Source organism: Chiloscyllium plagiosum, unplaced genomic scaffold (assembly GCF_037043375.1).
Source record: "Chiloscyllium plagiosum isolate Xiang-an unplaced genomic scaffold, Cpla_swu_hap1 HiC_scaffold_19, whole genome shotgun sequence".
NCBI classification, from domain to species: Eukaryota; Metazoa; Chordata; class Chondrichthyes; order Orectolobiformes; family Hemiscylliidae; genus Chiloscyllium; species Chiloscyllium plagiosum.
The window spans coordinates 12,891,628-12,910,681 of NW_028270157.1; the positions used below are offsets into that span (position 1 = coordinate 12,891,628).

The 19,054-nt window shown below is 41.3% G+C and overlaps 2 protein-coding genes across 4 annotated transcripts in view; one reads left to right on the forward strand and one right to left on the reverse strand.

Moving 5' to 3' along the window:
* LOC148146717 (uncharacterized) overlaps window positions 1–4,307 on the forward strand; it is a 195,949-nt gene extending 191,642 nt beyond the window's left edge. For all 3 annotated transcript variants that reach the window (XR_015760371.1, XR_015760372.1, XR_015760373.1), the window contains exon 3: window positions 3,879–4,307. The gene's annotated coding sequence lies outside the window, so the exon portion shown is untranslated. The remainder of the gene's footprint in view (window positions 1–3,878) is intronic.
* The window catches only part of ppm1h (protein phosphatase, Mg2+/Mn2+ dependent, 1H), a 157,797-nt gene that overhangs the window by 85,138 nt on the left and 53,605 nt on the right, over window positions 1–19,054 (reverse strand). The window lies entirely within an intron of this gene.

Sequence of the window (19,054 nt, forward strand, 5' to 3'; positions counted from 1 at the left end):
ACACAAAAAGAGTCAAACTTTCTGCGTCTAAACTGGCAGGTTCCCCAAGAATCTTTGAGGAGAAAGTGAGGTCTGCAGATGCTGGAGATCAGAGCTGAAAATGTGTTGCTGGAAAAGCGCAGGTCAGGCAGCATCCAGGTTTATGCCAGAAACGTCGATTCTCCTGTTCCCTGGATGCTGCCTGACCTGCTGCGCTTTTCCAGCAACACATTTTCAGCTCCCCAAGAATCTTGTATGTTTCAATAAGGTCACTATTCATTTTTGTATATTTCAACAAGTAATGTACTTGTTGAATGTACTAATGTACTAAACCTCTCCTAAAACAAAATTAGAAATCACATAACATCAGATTATAATCCAACAGGTTTATTTGGAAGTACTACCTTTGAGAACGCTGCTGCTTTATCAGGTAGTTGTAGAGCATAAGATCATAAGACACAGAATTTATCGCAAAATATTACAGTGTCATGCAACTGAAATGATAAATTGAACAATCCTGGATTGTTGTTAAGTCTTTCATCTTTTAGAATGGGTTGCAAGTTTCGGTTCATTAATATGTAAATCCCAGAACTTCTTTTGAGTCACATTCACGAGATAAACTTAAGGTTTTATAACAAAAGGTGACATCTCAGCTCAGACAATACAGTAAAGGTGTGAGGTTAGAGTCTGTCTGTTTCCCAATCTTGAGTCAGACTGTGTCTATTTCCAAAGTAGAATTTACAAAATATTACATGGAATGACTGCCTGCAGCTTGTGCATTTTTTGAGCAAAATAGAACCAGTGTGCACTGTGCTGCTGCCTAATCTCCTGAATGGGGAGCAGACATAGCAATTACTTACTCTGTCAATCCCATTAAAATGGAGCAGCGGCGGGGAGAGGCTTCAGCAATGCTGCAGGTCCCTTACACATGTGTGCCCCTGCTCAGAAACAAACCCTGAGACAGAGACAGGGCGCAAGGCAGGCAGAGCGAGGAAAAAGGAAACTTCAGAAAACTTGGAGTCCCAGAGGAGAGGCATTGAATCAGTTATCCGAATAATCAATTATCTGAACAAAATACTGCCCACTCATCTCATTTGGATAATTGAGGTTCCTCTGTAGTTCACTCTTGAACTGCATCTTCCAAAATGCATCACCTCGCATTTGTCTGGATTGAACTCCATCTGCCATTTCTCTGCCCAACTCTCCAATTTATATTCTGCTGTATTCTCCGACAGTCCCCTTCACTATCGGCTACTCCACCAATCTTAATGTCATCTGAAAATTGCTAATGAGGCAACCTACACCTTCCTCCAAATCATTTATGTTTATCACAAACAACAGCTGTCTCAGCACAGATCCCTGTGGGGTACCACTGGTCACAGGTCTCCATTTTGAGAAGCTCCCTTCCACTACTACTGTCTTCTGTTGCCCAACCAATTCTCTATCCATCTAGCGAGAACATCCTGGACCCCATGGGGTCTTCATCAGCTTACCATGGGGAACTTTATCAAACGCCTTACTAAAGTCCATGTATATGACATCTACATCCCTTCACTCATCAGTCAACTTTGTCACCTCTTCAAAGAATTCTATTAGGTTTATAAGGCATGACCTTCCCTGCACAAAATCATGCTGCCTATCACTGATAAGCCATTTTCTTCCAAATGGGTGTATATCCTTAGTATCTTCTCCAGTAGCTTCCGAACCACTGACATCAAGCTCGCAGGTCTGTAATTACCTGGATTATCCCTGCTACCCTTTTAAAACAAGGGAACAACATTAGCAATTCTCCAGTCCTCTGGGAGCTCCCCCATGTACAAGGATGCTGCAAAGATACCTGAATGTAGGTTTGCTCACTGAGCTGGAAGACTCATTTTCAGACGTTTTGCCACCATACTAGGTAACATCTCCAGTGAGACTCCGGATGAAGCACTATTGAGGATTTCTGCTTTCTATTTATATATTTGGGTTTCTTTGGGTCGGTGATGTCATTTCCTGTTCTTTTTCTGAGGGGGTGGTAAATGGGGTCCAAGTCAATGTGTTTGTTGATAGAGTGAGATAGACTCTATCCCTGAGAAAAAGAACAGAAAATGACATCACCATAGGAATCATCAGCAGTGCTTCGTCCAGAGGCTCACTAAAGATGTTACCTAGTATGGTGATGAAACGTCTGAAAATGAATCTTCCAGCTCAGCGAGCAAATCTAAATCCAGAACCTCAACCTGAGCTACAAATTCTCAAAACCTGCTAGCAAAGATATCTGTTAAACCCCCAGCTATTTCCTCTCTTGCTTCCCTCAGTAACTTGGAATAGATCCCATACATATCTGGGGACTTGTCCACCTTAATGCCTTTTAGAATACACAGCACTTCCTCCCTCCTCCTGCCGAATTTACCTAGAGTAATTAAAGATCTATCCCTAACCTCAACATCCGCCATGTCCCTCTCCTTGGTGAATACCGATGCAAAGTACTCATTAAGAATCTCACCCATTTTCTCTGATTTCATGCATATCTTTCCTCCTTTGTCCTTGAGTGGGCCAACCCTTTCCTTAGTTATCCTCTTGCTCCTTATATATGAATAAAAGGCTTTGGCATTTTCCTTAATGCTGCTTGCTAAGGATATCTTGTGGCCCCTTTTAGCCCTCTTAATTCCTCATTTCAGAATGGCCCCCATTCCTGATATTCTTCCAAGACTTCATCGGTCTTCAGTTGCCAAGACCTTATGTACGCTTCCTTTTTCCTCTTAGCTAGTCTCATAGTTTCACCTGTCTTCCATGGTTCCCTAATCTTGCAATTTCTATCCCTCATTTTCACAGGAACATATCTGTGGGCGGCACGGTGGTACAGTGGTTAGCACTGCTGCCTCGCAGCGTCAGAGACCCGGGTTCAATTCCCGCCTCAGGCGACTGACTGTGTGGAGTTTGCACGTTCTCCCAGTGTCTGCGTGGGTTTCCTCCGGGTGCTCCGGTTTCCTCCCACAGTCCAAAGATGTGCAGGTCAGGTGAATTGGCCATGCTAAATTGCCCGTAGTGTTAGGTAAGAGGTAAATGTAGGGGTATGGGTGGGTTGCGCTTCGGCGGGTCGGTGTGGACTTGTTGGGCCGAAGGGCCTGTTTCCACACTGTAAGTAATCTAATCTAATATCTCTTCTGAACTCTAATTAACCTCTCTTTCAAAGCCTCCCACATATTGAATGTGGATTTCCCTTCAAACAGCTGCTCCCAATCTATATTTCCCAGCTCCTGCTGAATTTTGGCATAGTTGGCCTTCCCCCAATTTCATACTCTTCCTTTAGGACCACTCTCGTGTGCTCAAACTTTAGTCTATTCACTTACCATGTTGAGGTCAGACATCAGTGCCTACATTGATCCTTCATTCTTCAATAAACTGCATCTATCCAGAACTGAAACGTGCATATTTTTAATCCACACAGTGGGCCTCTATCCCCAAACCTGCACCATGGCAAAGCAATGTTGCAACTTTCATTCTCAGTTCCAAACTCAATGCAGGCTTTATTCAATTTGCCTCCTAACCAGTCATATATCTCCATTTCCCTATCATTTGTCTCTGTATCACTCTATCTGCTGTATTATCAAAGATCAGTCTGTTATTCAAATTACCCTTGCCCTTTGGAATATCTTCTTTCACCTCCTAAAGTTCTATGCTTAGTTTTAGATCCTGTGCTATGTCCATACCCTCATGGTCCAATCACTCTTTTCCATTCCCTGCTTCCCAGTGACTATTCACTGTTTACATCTGTAAAGTAATTGCATGCGTCACCTTGTTCATCCATAGAATGACGATGGAAGTTGCTAATGCTACAGCTACAAAACTCAATGTCCACTTTATTACTGCTGACAAAAACCTTTAACTGATTAAAATGTCTTTTTTGTTTGCAGTTACACCAGAAATTTCCGCAATAGAACAAAAATCTTTGGACTTGGAAGCAAGGAGAAAAGTTTGTTAAACATTTGCTTGTATGTTGATTTTATTACATGTATCTAAAAGATACAGATTCTGGAAGATAATTAAATGCTGCAGTGTTTCTACAAAATAAAAATCACAAAAAGGCAACAGTCTAAAAATCAAATTGCCATCACTTTAATGCTCAGTACTCTGGACTTAGTTGGTTTACATTGCTTTCAAATGTTTTAAACTGAATAAATCGAACTGTTATTTACAGTTCATCACAAGGCTGGAATGGAAACCAGAAAGCTATAACATGTTAAGTGTGAAATGCTGAGTGTACTTGCTTTCAAAGAAAAAGTCAACAATACTGTAAAATATTCATGAAGCTCTAAAATAGTGCAAGTCTCTGTATGATAAACATGGATGGCTTCTTCTTGAATCATAGCTGTATTATCATTGTTTTTTAAGTCTGTCACACCTCCAAATTAATTCTTGGACAACCAAGAGTAAAGATTAATCCCCAAGAAATGCTGTGAAAAAAAACAAAATGGGGAAAACACTTTAAAAACAAAAAAGTGCAATTTTTATTCTGTGCAAAGATTTATTGATTCTAAATTAATGTTAAAGGGGATGGGAAAACTGTCTGACAGGCAGATAACTTCTCAGTTGGGGGGGGGGAAAGGCAGTATGACAGGAAGATGTCCACATATACATTCTTTAAAATTAAGAAAATGCTATACCTCCACACACATTTCCATCTGTCTAGCTCCCTTTCCTCAGACTCCAAAAAAAAAACATACTTCTTTGGCCAACCTTTGGGTTGTCTGACCTAATAGTTGCCTCACAAAATCATGTTGCTCAATATTGTAGTTTAGTTTATAATGTTTCTTTGAACTGCCATGTGCCATTGCATTACGTTAAAATTGTTACATACGCAGAAACTGTTGTTGATGCCCGAGAGAGAGTGGTAATTGCAAGATGTAACTCGTGGAGATCCACAGAGAACACTTCTAGAGCTATCAATATTTGCAATGCATACTAATGACTTGGATGAGGAAAGTTAACATTCAGTACAAAGTTTGAGGAGGACACAAAGAGCCTGCAGAGGAATATAGACAGATTAAGTAAGTGGGCAAAAATACTGGGAATACCATATATACTCGAGTAATAGTTGAATTTTTTTGACTACCTTTTAAGGTTAAACTTATGGGGTTGACTATTACACGGATATTACTTTTAAGGGGCTAAAGGGGCTAAAGTTCATGCCTGTCAAAATTCATTAGCAGCAGTCCAATTGATCTCTAAACAAAAAGAGAAAAAAAAAATCGAATTATGGATCAACACAGGATCTGTTACCTGTGAAGAACCAGGGTCGACTTTTACACTAGATATAATGGAAAATTTCAGGTTATTTGGCCAAATATAGGGGGTCAACTTTTACATGAGATCAACTATTACTCAAGTATATACATAGAGTCATAGAGATGTACAGCATGGAAACAGACCCTTCAGTCTCACCCATCCATTCCAACCAGATATCCCAACCCATTCTAGTCCAACCTGCCAGCACCCGGCCGATATCCCTCCAAACCCTTCCTATTCATAGACCCATCCAAATGCCTCTTAAATGTTGCAATTGTACCAGCCTCCACCACATCCTCTAGCAGCTCATTCCATACACACACCACTCTCTGCATAAAAAAGTTGCTCCGTAGGTCTCTTTTATATCTTTCCCCTCTCACCCTAAACCTATGCCCTCTATAGTTCTAGACTCCCCGACCACAGGGAAAAGACTTTGCCTATTTACCCTATCCATGCCCCTCATAATTTTGTAAGCCTCTATAAGGTCAATCCTCTGCCTCCAACGCTCCAGGGAAAACAAACCTAGCCTGTTCAGCCTCTCCCTATAGCTCAAATCCTCCAACCCTGGCAACATCCTTGTAAATCTTTTCTGAACCCTTTCAGGTTTCCGATAGGAAGGACACCAGAATTGCACACAATATTCCAACAGTGGCCTAACCAATGCCCTGTACAGCCGCAACATGACCTCCCAGCTCCAGTACTCAGTACTCTGACCAATAAAGGAAAATATACCAAACACCTTCTTAACTATCCTATCTACCCGCAACTCCACTTTCAAGGTGCTATGAACCTGCACTCCAAGGTCTCTTTGTTCAGCAACCCTCCCTAGTACCTTACCATTAAGTATAGAGGTCCTGCTGAGATTTGCTTTCCCAAGATGCAGCACCTCGCATTTATCTGAATTAAACTCCATCTGCCACTTTTCAGCCCATTGGCCCATCTGGTCAAAATCCTGTTGTAATCTGAGGAAACCCTCTTTGCTATCCACTACACCTCCAATTTTGGTGTCATCTGAAAACTTACTAACTGTACCTCTTCTGCTCGCATCCAAATCATTTATGTAAATAACAAAAAGTAAAGGACCTAGAACCAATCTTTGTGGCACTCCACTGGTCATAGGTCTCCAGTCTGAAAAACAACCCTCCACCACCACCCTCTGTCTTCTACCTTAGATCTCACCCTGTATTCTGTGAGATCTAACCTTGCTAATCAGTCTCCCATGGGGAACCTTGTCGAACACCTTACTGAAGTCCATATACATCACATCTATTGCTCTTCCCTCATTAAACCTCTTTGTTACTTCTTCAAAAAACTCAATCAAGTTTGTGAGACATGATTTCCCATGGTATAATGTGGGAAATTGTGAAATTACGCACTTTGGAAGGAAGAATAGATTTTTTTTTAAATGGGAAAGATTGCAGAAAGTTACTAGACAGAGGGATTTGGGAGTGCTCATGCATAAAATTACAAAAAAAACTAGCATAGTAATTCAGTGGGTAATAGGGAAGATGTAGTGATTGGGACTAGGTGGACCTCTAACTATGAGGTTCTTGATTGGATTGTTAACCTGTGCCAAATCAGGAAAACATTGGCTGACTAATATAACTAGGAGAAAGTAGAGTGTATTATTTCCCCCTCCAACTCTGTTTTGATTTAATCCCTGCCCATCCCTTCACTGTTTGATCATACAGCAATGCCCTCTGAGAAGAGCACTGCTTGTCACTGGCCACTTGGTTTTTTTCCTGTCTTCTTGATGGTGGAAATTGAATAAAGATTTGTACACCTGTTGTCTTTCAGTGACTCACACCTGCACAAAAAAAGTAATACATGGGTTGAAGATTGGCTGTCTGGTAGAAAACAGTGTCGTGATTGGTAGCAGGTGGACCTTGTTTGAGGTTATTAACCTGGGCCAATTACGAAGCCCTGGCTGACCAAAGAGAAAAAAAGAAAAAAAAGTAGGAGAAGGTAAATGGAGTTGGCCTTTATGTCAAAAGTAGTGGCATATAAAAATTGGGAGGTCTTACTAAAACTGTACAAGACACCAGTACCACATGTGGAATAATACGAATGGTTTTGGTCCCTTTATCTCAGGAAGTACATGCCAGCATTGGAGGCAATCCAGAGAAGGTGCACTAAGTTGATCCTGTGTATTGAGGGACTGTCTTACGAGGACAGGTTGAGTAGGTTGGGCCTGTACTCATTTGTTTCTAAGAATGAAAAGTGACCCTATTGAAACATAAAAGATTCTTAGGGGTCAACATAGTAAATGTGTAGGAGTGTCTAGGCCCAGAGGATATAATTTCAGAGAAAGTGGTTGCACATTTAAAACAGAGGGAAGGAGGAATTTCTTCTCTCAGATGGAGTTATTTACCACAGAAAGTTGCTGAAGCTGGGTCATTAAGTATATTCAAGGCTGACCTAAGAGGATTTTTAATCAGTAAGCAACTAAAGGATAATGGGGAAAAAACAGGAAAATGGAGAGGAGAATTATCAGATGATCCATGATCTCAATGATGAGTAGACTGGATGGGCTGAATAGCCTACTTTTGCTCCCATGTCTTATGGTCTTAATAGATCTTGTTATTGATTTTTGAGAAGATTTGTAGCTCAGATTGATAAGTCTGTAAGTTAGCTCGCTGAGCTTGAAGGTTTGTGTTCAGATGTTTCATCACCATACTAGGTAACATCATCAGCGAGGGTCTCTGGTGAAGCACTGGTGCGAAGTCCCATCTCTCTATTTATAGGTCTTGGTTTCTTAAGGTGGGTGATGTAATTTCTGGGTTTTTTTCCTCGAGGGAAGGTAGATAGGATCTTAGTCAATGTGTTTATTGATGGAGTTCTGGTTAAAATGCCATGCCCCTAAGAATTCTCAGACCCACAGTCTCCTTACCTGGTACACCAACATACACACTAGCCAAAGACCTCCACCAAAAACAAACACCTTATTGAAAAATCACAACACTCCATTCACTCCAAAGAACACCAAAGACAGCAAGATAGAAGAGGACGAAATAATGGTCTCCTTTGACATTTCAGCCCTTTTCACATCAAATAACACCGATCTGGCAAAGAAACACTGGCATCACTGCTAGGAAAACCAGGACCACAAACACCAGACTGCACCAACTTCATCAGCAAAGACAACATCCTCAAGTGGACCAGTGCCTCACATCCACTTCACCTTCAATAACAAAACCTACAAACAAGTCAACGGAACACCTATGGGCTCATAGTGGAAGCAGTAATGCAGAGACTTGAACAAGCTGCCCTCCCAGCTATCCAACCCAAACTTTGGGTTCGCTACATTGATGACACCTTCGTCATCACAAAAGAGAACAAATTAGAGGAAACATACAACACCATCAACAATATCCTAACAGGCATAAAATTCACAAAGGAGGAGGAGAACGACAACAGACTCCCATTCCTAGACATGACAGTTGGACATACAGTTAACGGAGAGCTTCAAACTAGCGTCTACAGAAAAACACACATGGACCACATACTTCAGAAGCAATCACCCCAACATCCACAAACGGAGCTGCATTAAGACATTATTTCAATGAGTCACATCACACTGCAGCACTCAAGAACTACAAAAAGCAGAAGAAAAATATTTATACAATGTTTTCAAGAAAAACAGGTACCCAATAAACACAATCTGTTGATTCCTCAGAAACAAACCCAAACAAGTAAACACAACGCAACCAAAAACTATAGCCACATTACCTTACATCAAAAACATATCAGAAATGACTTCCAGACTACTCAGACCCCTTGGCATCATGGGAACCCACAAAACTACCAACACACTTAAACAGCCAGTAATGAACCTAAAGGATCCATTGGTTACCACCAGCAAAACTAAAGTAGTTTACAAGATACATGCAAGAACTGTAAAAATCACTGTATCAGACAAATTAGCAGGAAAATTGCCACCAGGATACATCAACACCAACTGGCCACCAAAAAACATGACCCACTATCACTAGTTTCTATGCATACAGACAAAGAAAGATACCGCTTTGACTGGGACAACACACTCATCCTAGGACAGGGGAAACAAAGACACGCACAAACATTCTTAGAAGCATGGCATTCTAGCCAGAACTCCATATTAAAAACACATTAACTTAGATCCTATCTACCATCCCTAGGGGAAAAAAAAAACGGAAACGACATCACCCCACCTTAAGAAACCAAGACCTATAAATAGAGAGGCAGGACATACACCAGCGCTTCATCAGAGACTTTCACTGATGAGGTTACCTAGAATGATGTCGAAACATCTGATAACAAACCTTTAAGCTCAACGAGCTAACTTACAGATAGACCTTGTTATAGAGTCAGAGATGTACAGCGTGGAAACAGACCCTTCGGTCAAACTCGCCTATGCCGATCAGATATCCCAACCCAATCTAGTCCCATCTGCTAGCACCTAGCCCATATCCCTCCAAACTCTTCCTTTTCATATACCCATCCAAATGTCTCTTAAATGTTGCAATTGTACCAGCTCTTCTGGTTTTATGTCTTGTGGCCTTCACTGTCCAGGTAATAGCTTGCACATTCAGGCACAAAACTTGTTTCAAGCAAAGGCAAAGGTTAAGTCTTAATGAACAAGGCACACGGTGAGATGCCAATGTCAGCAAAGGCCAAGCTTTTGAGAGTCAACTTTTAGCATACATGAAAGGGTAACATAGTGGCACTTGTACAAATGCAGATAGCTTTCCAGCACACTGTGGTGTTGAAGCTAAAGTATGTTGTGCATGTTTTATACAGTGTGGTTAACGATATAACATTTCCTGTATTTATAAATTGCCTAATGTGCAGAATTAAGGATGCTGATAACACAGCGAATATCAGTAGAAGGAACAAACCCATACTGCATAATCAGGGATGGACGTACTTTCACAATATTACCATATAACTCATAAGAAGAAAACTTTAGGAAGGGATAGCAAATGCAAACATGAAGCTGGATTTTCTTTTCATGATGAAGCTACAAATTGGGTCACAAATTGCTGAACTTTGTATATTTTGCTGGATAAATAATTTTCCTCCAACTTCTTGATCCCAGGCCATTTTCATGTGAACTTTTCAAAGATCAGAGGGGCCTCTGATGAAAAATACATATGCATATTTGCAGAAGTTGGAGTCACCATTGTGAGGGCCTCAGGAAATCAATATTTCCTTCCACACTCAATTTCATCTGTTAATGTCCGGTTTTGGAAGAACTGAAAAAAGGACCTCTATGGACAGCGAGTGATCACTGGATACCTGCTGACGAGTCAGGAACACTCCAAAAAGTGTAAAATGTTTTGGCGCTTTCGCATACTGTAATGTAGATGTATTTTTAAGTTAAAAATCACACAACACCAGGTTATAGTCCAACAGGTTTAATTGGAAGCACACTAGCTTTCGGAGCGACGCTCCTTCATCAGGTGATTGTGATGAAGGAGCGTCGCTCCGAAAGCTAGTGTGCTTCCAATTAAACCTGTTGGACTATAACCTGGTGTTGTGTGATTTTTAACTTTGTACACCCCAGTCCAACCCCGGCATCTCCGAATCATGTATTTTTAAGGCAGGGATCCATTATTGGGATTTGTGCTGCAAAGGTAAATTGATCCTTACATTGATCAACTTTGTGTAAATGTTGTCATTCATTACCTCTGCAGAAAATGCCACAATTCTTTAAAAATGAAAAAAGAAAATGGCCTATTACTTATGTGGTTAGATTTTGTGCTGTTTAAATTGATTGATAGCTCTGGCTGTTAAAAATCCTGTTGTTGAAAATTGATAGATAAATCTCGGTTCTTGGTCCTTATTACTGATTGGCAGGCACTTTGTTTTGAAATCACCATTTTGTTCTGTCAGTTTTGGGTAATATAGCTAGCCATTTTTGTTATGACAGTAGCAACCATTGTAGATATCAGGCTGGATATCTTTTCAAAAGCTAAATTAGTTTCAGCATAGCAGGTGATCTATTCATCCAAGGACAACTCAATTTTTAAACAAACTGTAATAACAAAGTATGCATCTAATGTGGTGTCTTGTTTGATCATAACCTAATACGTACTTGAAGAATTATACATTTCTTTTTGCACTAGAGTAGATTTTTCCCCTAATTTCAAATAGCATGCGTGTGTACACCATCTACAAGATGCGCTGCAGAAATTCCCATATACAGGTCCCCATCTTCGAAGGTATGACTGAATGTGTCAAGCTTCTCCAAACAATGGCATGATGCAAGAAATGCTTACCCCAGCTTTGTGTAAGAATGTACTTCACTCTTGTTCCCACTGAATTAACTCCAGAGGCTGATATCCCATCACCTAGTCACCCTTTGTTTACATGTAGAAACCCTTGCCTGTGGCACAGTCTCAGAGCCAGCACCCAGAGTGGCTGACACTTTATCTGTCAACTGAAGCTCCCTGATTCAACCAGACAGACAGACCCAATCAGGGTGCTCATATTCTGTGATATCCAGCTGACTGACCTCATGTTGCTCCTCCCATACTGCCACTATTGTCAACCCCTCTAGGTCATTGCTTTCACAAACCAAACAGAAGAACAGACTGGATTAACCATTTGGATTCATTATCGATTATTGGTCAACCTGCGTTCTTCTACTGCCTGCCACATCTAAACAAGAAATGGAAAGAGAATGATTTTGTACCTTGTAGTTGGCAACAGTGTCCTTAGGATTAAGCATCAATCCTCCATTCCATAGGGCCCAAGCAAATAGAGGATCCAGGTGAAAGATTGTGCCGCTCTAGGTTATTTTGGTCACTCTTCTGATAAAAAGGTATTCAAATGGAAAGCATAATCCTTGTTTTCACAACAAAATCATAAGATTTGGAATCGAAACCAGATGAAAATATATTGAAAAATGCCTCCTGGCCTAACCAAAAATAAAAGGGAGTTGTGTTTCAGAGAGTAATTCTCAGTTGAAAATATTTGCAACCCAAGCAAGCCTGGTTAGTGAAATGCAGTTGAATCCACATTTAAAGCAATGTTAAAGATTTTCCATTGATTATTCGTAATTGTTTAGGTCAGGATATTTGCCAATGAATGGTTATTATTAACAGCAACATCTTTGACTCTCTTTTCATGTGATTATCTAAAAGGATGCTTCCCCCTCAGCAATTACTGCATGTGTTTGTCCTTGACCATACCCTGCAGCTTAAAAGTTTTTTTTTGCAATCCTCTCTGTTCAGTCTCTGGTTGACTGAAATGTAAATCACTTGAGGGGAAAATGTTCCACGTGTCATCAAAATAAATTCCACATAAACACATCGAACACACAAATACACAAAGTTCAACTTGTGGTAATCAGCTGACATATTAGGTTGGCAGTATTAAAATTGGGGAATGAGATGATGGGCTACCTACTTTAAATATAGTGTAGAATAGATGGGGCATGGCAATGAACTACTATTATCAGAAGTGAAAACAGAAGAGGATGTGGCATGTATTGGCCCCAGGTTTCTTTTTAAGGCTAGGTATGTAATAGCAGGATGAAGACTCCAATACAGATTTGCTAAAATATCTAGGATCGCCCAGGAGTCCCCAAGAATTGGAGATTAAGCCTCTGTGATCAATCCTGGAGGAAATTCATAGGGCCATTAAAAATAAACATTTTTCATTTTATCTTTCCATGTTTCTATATTAGTTTGTTACATAAATATTGGGGATGGATGGGAGGAAAAAGAGATTGCTTGATGCATTGGGTCACTGGAGGTGGAAGTCTTGTTGAAACAGAGGGAACTGTGGTGGCAACTCTGCTTTTACTATGCAGCCAATATGGACATCTTGATAGGCACCAACTGGCAATGTAGCAAATGTCTTGAATGAAGAATGTGGGATGCGGATAAAGAAGGAGCAAGAAAGGGTGAACTTCAAAATTAATTTAAAAGGACCATTACACTCCCTTGCATACTCAGATTTTTCCCAACAGTTTCTCAACTTAATTTGCCTTACAGTCTTAGAGGCCTACTGCACTGAGAAAGGTTTATCGCTCCATCCAATCTACACTGGTTAAAAACAAGCACCTAACTATCCTAATCTCATTTTCCAGCACTTAGCCCATAGCCATGTATGCCTCAACACTGCAAGTGTACATCTAAATACTTCTTAAATAATTAGTCAGAGGTGAGTTAATAGATGCAGAATTCCTAATCTCGAACTTGGTCTTTTAGGTACAGGATTTTCATATGTCTAGTCCAGTTAAGTTACTGGCCAGTAATAATCACCAGAATGTGGTTAGCAGTAGATTGGATGATACTAATGTCATTCAATATCAAGGTGTGATTGTTGGATTCTCAATTGTTGGGGATGGTCATTACCTGGCAAATAACATTCACACATGTGTGCCATGTATCAGCTGAAACCTGAATGTTACTAGGTCTTGCTGTATTTGGACATTGACTGCTTCAGTATCAGGAGTTGTAACAGACGCTGAACATTCTATAATAGTCAGTGAACATCCCTACTAGTAATTTTATGAAGCAGGTTACCCTGTGACTGAGATAATTGGCATCTAACAACCAGAATTATCTTCCTGTCTGCACAAAAGACTGCCAAACTAGTTTCCCTAATTTCCATTGAGTCCAGTTTTGCTAAGTCTTGCTTGAAGTCACACTCCGTCAAGTGCTGCCTTGATGCCAAAGGACAGTCACCCTCAACTCCCCTCTCAAGGTAAGCTCTTTTGTCTATGTTTAGGCCAAGGTTGGAATGAGGTCAAATCCTGGTGCCATCCAAACTGAGCTTCAGTGAATGGGTTATGATTATGCAAATGCCACTTGATATAACTGGCTTTCTATCACTATTACTGGTGATTGAGTGTAGACTGATGGAATCGTCAATGTTTAGACTGGATTTGTACATCATTTTCTGGACAAGGCGTACCCATATGATTTTCTACTTTGTTAAGTAGATACCAGTGTTGTGACTGTACTGGAACAAGTTGGCTAAGGGCATGGCTAATTCCGGATCAAATGTCTTCAGTACTATATTCAATGCCTTTACCTATTTCTCAAGAATTGCACACAGAGTGAATCAAATTGTCTGCAGTCTGGCATCAATAATGCTGGGCATTTCAGGAGTGACACAGTATTGTTGAAAAGGCAATTCTGATTAACGATGCTTGCAAATGCTTTAGCTTTGCTGTTGTCACTTGCATGCTAGACTCTGATCATTGGGGATGTGGAGATTTGTAGAGCCAACTGCTCCAGTGATGGTCCACCATCATCGAATTGTATCAGCTTAGAACTAATCCACTGGTTGTAGGAGTGCTTATCTTTTTTGCATACAGAGACTATGTTTTTGCTTCATCAGATTGCCACCTCCTGTTTAAGTCCAGAACAAGAGGGCATAGATTTAAGGGGAATGATTTAAAAGGGCCCTAAGGGGTAACTTTTTCACACACAGGATTGTATGGAGGCTGGTACAATTACAACATTTAAAAGACATCTGGATGGGTGTATGAATAGGAAAGGTTTAGAGCAATATTGGCCATGTGCTGGCAAATGGGACCAAATTTAGGATATCTGGTCTGCTTCCATGCTGTACATCTCTATGACTTTGACCTGGCACTATTCCTGGCATGAGCTGAAAATGTGTTGCTGGAAAAGCGCAGCAGGTCAGGCAGCATCCAAGGAGCAGGAGAATCGACGTTTTGGGCATGAGCCCTTCCTGAAGATGAGCTCATGCCCGAAACATCGATTCTCCTGCTCCTTGGATGCTGCCTGACCTGCTGCGCTTTTCCAGCAACACATTTTCAGCTCTGATCTCCAGCATCTGCAGTCCTCACTTTCTCCTAGAAGACTATTCCTGGCATGCCCATCTGAATTCTTTACTGCACCAGGGTTGATCCCCTGCCTTGGTGGTAATGGTAGAGTGAGGGATATGCTGGGTTATAACCTTCTTTCATTTTGTTAAAGAAATCTATTGCAAATCTTATGTCTGCAAAGAACAGGGGCCTGTGTATTAATGTATTTAGCTTTCAGTACATACAAGCCCGCCACATGACAAGCCCAACTGACAACCCTAAATCGTTTGTCACTAATTCTATTTACACTCAGGATTATCCAGCAAATGTTGTTCAACTGCTGAATCACACCTAAATGTTGGACACAAAAAATATAAAGTAGTCCTCTCAAGCCTGCTCCGCCATTCAATAAGATCATGGCTGTTTGGATTACTTCACATTCCTGCTGATTCCTGCCTTGTTTAATGTTTGCGTTATGTACAACTGCCTTAAAAATATTCAAATACTCGCTTTCTGAAGAGAGAGTGGAAGGAGAGTTCCAAAGACTTTCAACTCTCACAGTAAAACAAAATTCTCAGCTCTATCTTTTATGGATGACTTATTATATTTAAACAGTGACTCCTAGTTCTGGACTCTCCCACAAGAGGAAACACCTTTCCATATGTACACTGTCAAGACCTTTCCAGAGCTTGTGTGTTTCATTCAAGTCATCTCTTACTCTTCCAGTGGAAACAATCCTGGCCTTTCCAACCTTTCCTCGTAAGACAATCCATTCATTCTAATATTAGTCAGATAAGCATTTTCTGAACTGCTTTCACAATATTTACATCCTCCAGAACTAGAAATAATGGAAAGTTCAAAGTGAACATAGGCTCCTTGGCAAATGAGGTTGCGGAAGTAATAATTGGGAATCAGGAAATGGCAGAGAAGCTGAATAAATGTATTGCTCTGCCTTCACAGTAAAGGACGCTAATAGAATTCCAAAAAAAAACTCAAGAGAGGCTTGTCAGATGGGATAAGAGACAGGAAACAGACAATAATTGTCGCCATTAAACAAGCACTAGGGAACTAATGGGGTTAAATAGCAGTTCATGATTAATGGGCTGCAACCTCGGATTTTTGAAGGGAATAGCTCCAGTGACAGTGGAGGGGCTGTGGTCATAATCTTCCAAGAAACTAAAGATTCTGGAAAAGTTGAAAGGGCTGGAAAATTGCCAATGCAGAACCTTTATTCAAAAGGGGTAGAGACAAAGAAATTAACTTTAGGCCAGTTAGCTTAACATCTGTCATTGGAAAAATTATCAAGTCCATTATTAAAGGACACAATAGTGGAGCATTCAGGAATATATAATATAATCAGCATATTCAACATGACTTTGTGAAGAAGGAATCGTACCTGACAAAGTTATGAGAGGAGAAGTTAACAAGCAGGATAGATAAAAACAGAGATCAGTGCACATAAAATATTTGGATTTCCGAAAGGAGTTCAATTAGATTCCACACATAAGCCTACTTACTAAGATAAGAGCAGATAGTGTTAGGGGTAGTATATTAGCATGGATTGGCTAACTAATTGAAGACAGGGAATAGGTATAAAAGGAGACTTTTTTAAAAAAAAATGACAACCTGTAATTAATGGTGTACCACAGGAATCTGTCCTGGGGCCACAATATATATTAAAGACTTGGATGAGGCAAGTGAATGTACCATTACTAACTTTACAGATGACACAAGGATTCTGCAGAAGAAAGTGAGGACTGCAGATGCTGGAGATCAGAGTCGAAAAGTGTGGTGCTGGAGAAGTACAGCCAGTCAGAAAGCATCCGAAGAGCAGGAGAGTTGATGTTTTGAGCATGAGCTTTTCATCAGAATAAGGGTGTGGCCCAAGGGAGCTGACCGATAAGTGGGGGTAGGGCTGGGGGAAGATAGCTGGGAATGCAATAGGTAGATGAAGGTGGGGGGTGATGGTATTAGGTCGCTTGGGGGTGAAGCAGATAGGTGGGAAGGAAGATGGACAGGTAGAGCAGTTCTAAAGGGCGGTGCAGAGTTGGAAGATTGGATCTGGGATAAGATGGGGGGAGGGGAAATGAGGAAACCGGTGAAATCGATATCGATCCCGTGTCATTGGAGGGTCCCAATGTGGAAGCTGAAGTGTTCTTCCTCCAGGCATCAAGTGGCTAGAGTTTGGCAGTGGAGGCATCCCAGGACTTGCATTCCCTTGGCTAAGTGGGAGGGGGGGAATTGAAGTGTTTGGCCACAAGGTGGTGGGGTTGTTGAATGAGTGTGGCTCAGAGATGTTCTCTGAAATGTTCCACAAGTTGACATCCTGTCTCCCCAATGTAGACGAGACCACATCGAAAGCAATGGGCACGGTAGATGACGTGTGTGGAAGTGCAAGTAAACCTCTGTCAGATGTGGAAGGATCCTTTGGGCCTTGGACGGAGGTGAGTAGGGTGGTGTGAGCATAGGTTTTGCGCTTCTTGCGATGGCAGGGGAAGGTGCCAGGAGTGGAGGATGGGTTAGTGGGGGGGGGGGCATGGATCTATCAAGGGAGTCGCGGAGGGAATGGTCTCTGGGGAACGCAGATAGGGTTGGGGAAGGAAATATATCTCTGGAAATATATCACCTGTTTGTAGGTGGTGGAAATAGTGGAGAATGATGCTTTGTATCCAAAGGTTAGTGGGTGGAAAGTAAGAACGGGGGGGGGGGGGGGGGAGTTCTGTCCTTGTTGCGATTGAAGGGGTGGGGGCTCACCAGGACCATCTCAGACACCTCCTTCCCCTTTCTGGCCCTCTCCATTGCCATGTCTGGTGACCAATTCAACACAGACATCTACTTCAAACCCACTGACTCCCACAGCTACCTAGACTACACCTCCTTCTACCCTGCCTCCTGTAAAAACGCTATCCCTTACTCTCAATTCCTCTGCCTCCACCGCAACGGCTACCAGGATGACCAATTCCACCATAGAACATCCCAGATGGCCTCCTTCTTCAAGGACCGCAATTTCCCCTCCCCTGTGGTCAACAATGCCCTCCAGATCATCTCCTTCACTCCCCGCATTTCTGCCCTTGAACCCCACCCCTCCTATAAGAATGAACAGAGACCATACTGACACATAAGATTATTTTGGGGCTTGACAAGGTAGATGAGAAAAGGTGGTTTCACCTTATGGGACAATCTGGAACCAGAAGGAATAATCTCAGAATAAGGGTCAACCCAGATAGGGCAGAGATGAGCAGAAATTTCTTTTTCAGAGGGTAGTGAATCTGTGGAATTTCATTTTTCTGTAAAGGGCTGTTGAGGCCGGGTCATTAAGTATATTTAAGCTGAGACAGACAGATTTTTAATCAGTAAAAGAATCAAGGGTTGTGGGATTAGGGCAGGAAAGTGAAGTTGTGGATTATCAGATCGGCCATAATCTCATTGAACAGTGGAGCAGACCTGATGGACTAAATGGTCTACTTCTGCTCCTAAACTGTCTAATCTTATAAAAGGGACAAGGCCATGAAAAGGTTTGAAAATAAAGACAATAATTTTAAAATCAGAAAACCTGAAGCCGTTGTCAGAGAGCACAAGGGTAAAAGCCAAACATTTTTCAGATCAACCTGGATTTAACTTGGACTGAACTGAATAGTTGAATTCCAGAAGGAGCTGTAGCAATAATGGAATACTTTCCAAATTGTGTCCTTGAAACTAAAAGGAGATTTTGTGTTTGGCCAAGTTCCATATACCCTCTCATTCTTTAATTGGCATGGGCCACTTAGAACCTGGAAATCACCCTCATTTGATTTGCAGTGAAAGCTATTTCAGATTGTTAAGGATTTTGTGAAGTATTGTGCTCCCTCAGTTAGCATGCATGTAAGCCAAGAGACTACTCTGCCCAGCATACCAGTGCTAGAGTAAATTGTAATGATTCAAGTTGAGTGGCCCAAATTTCCAAAACGTTCTGAAACTGAACATTTCTTAAATGTGTCCAAGGTCATTATCTCTGGCTGGACACATTGGCACCAGAGGAGTTGACATCATGGGAAG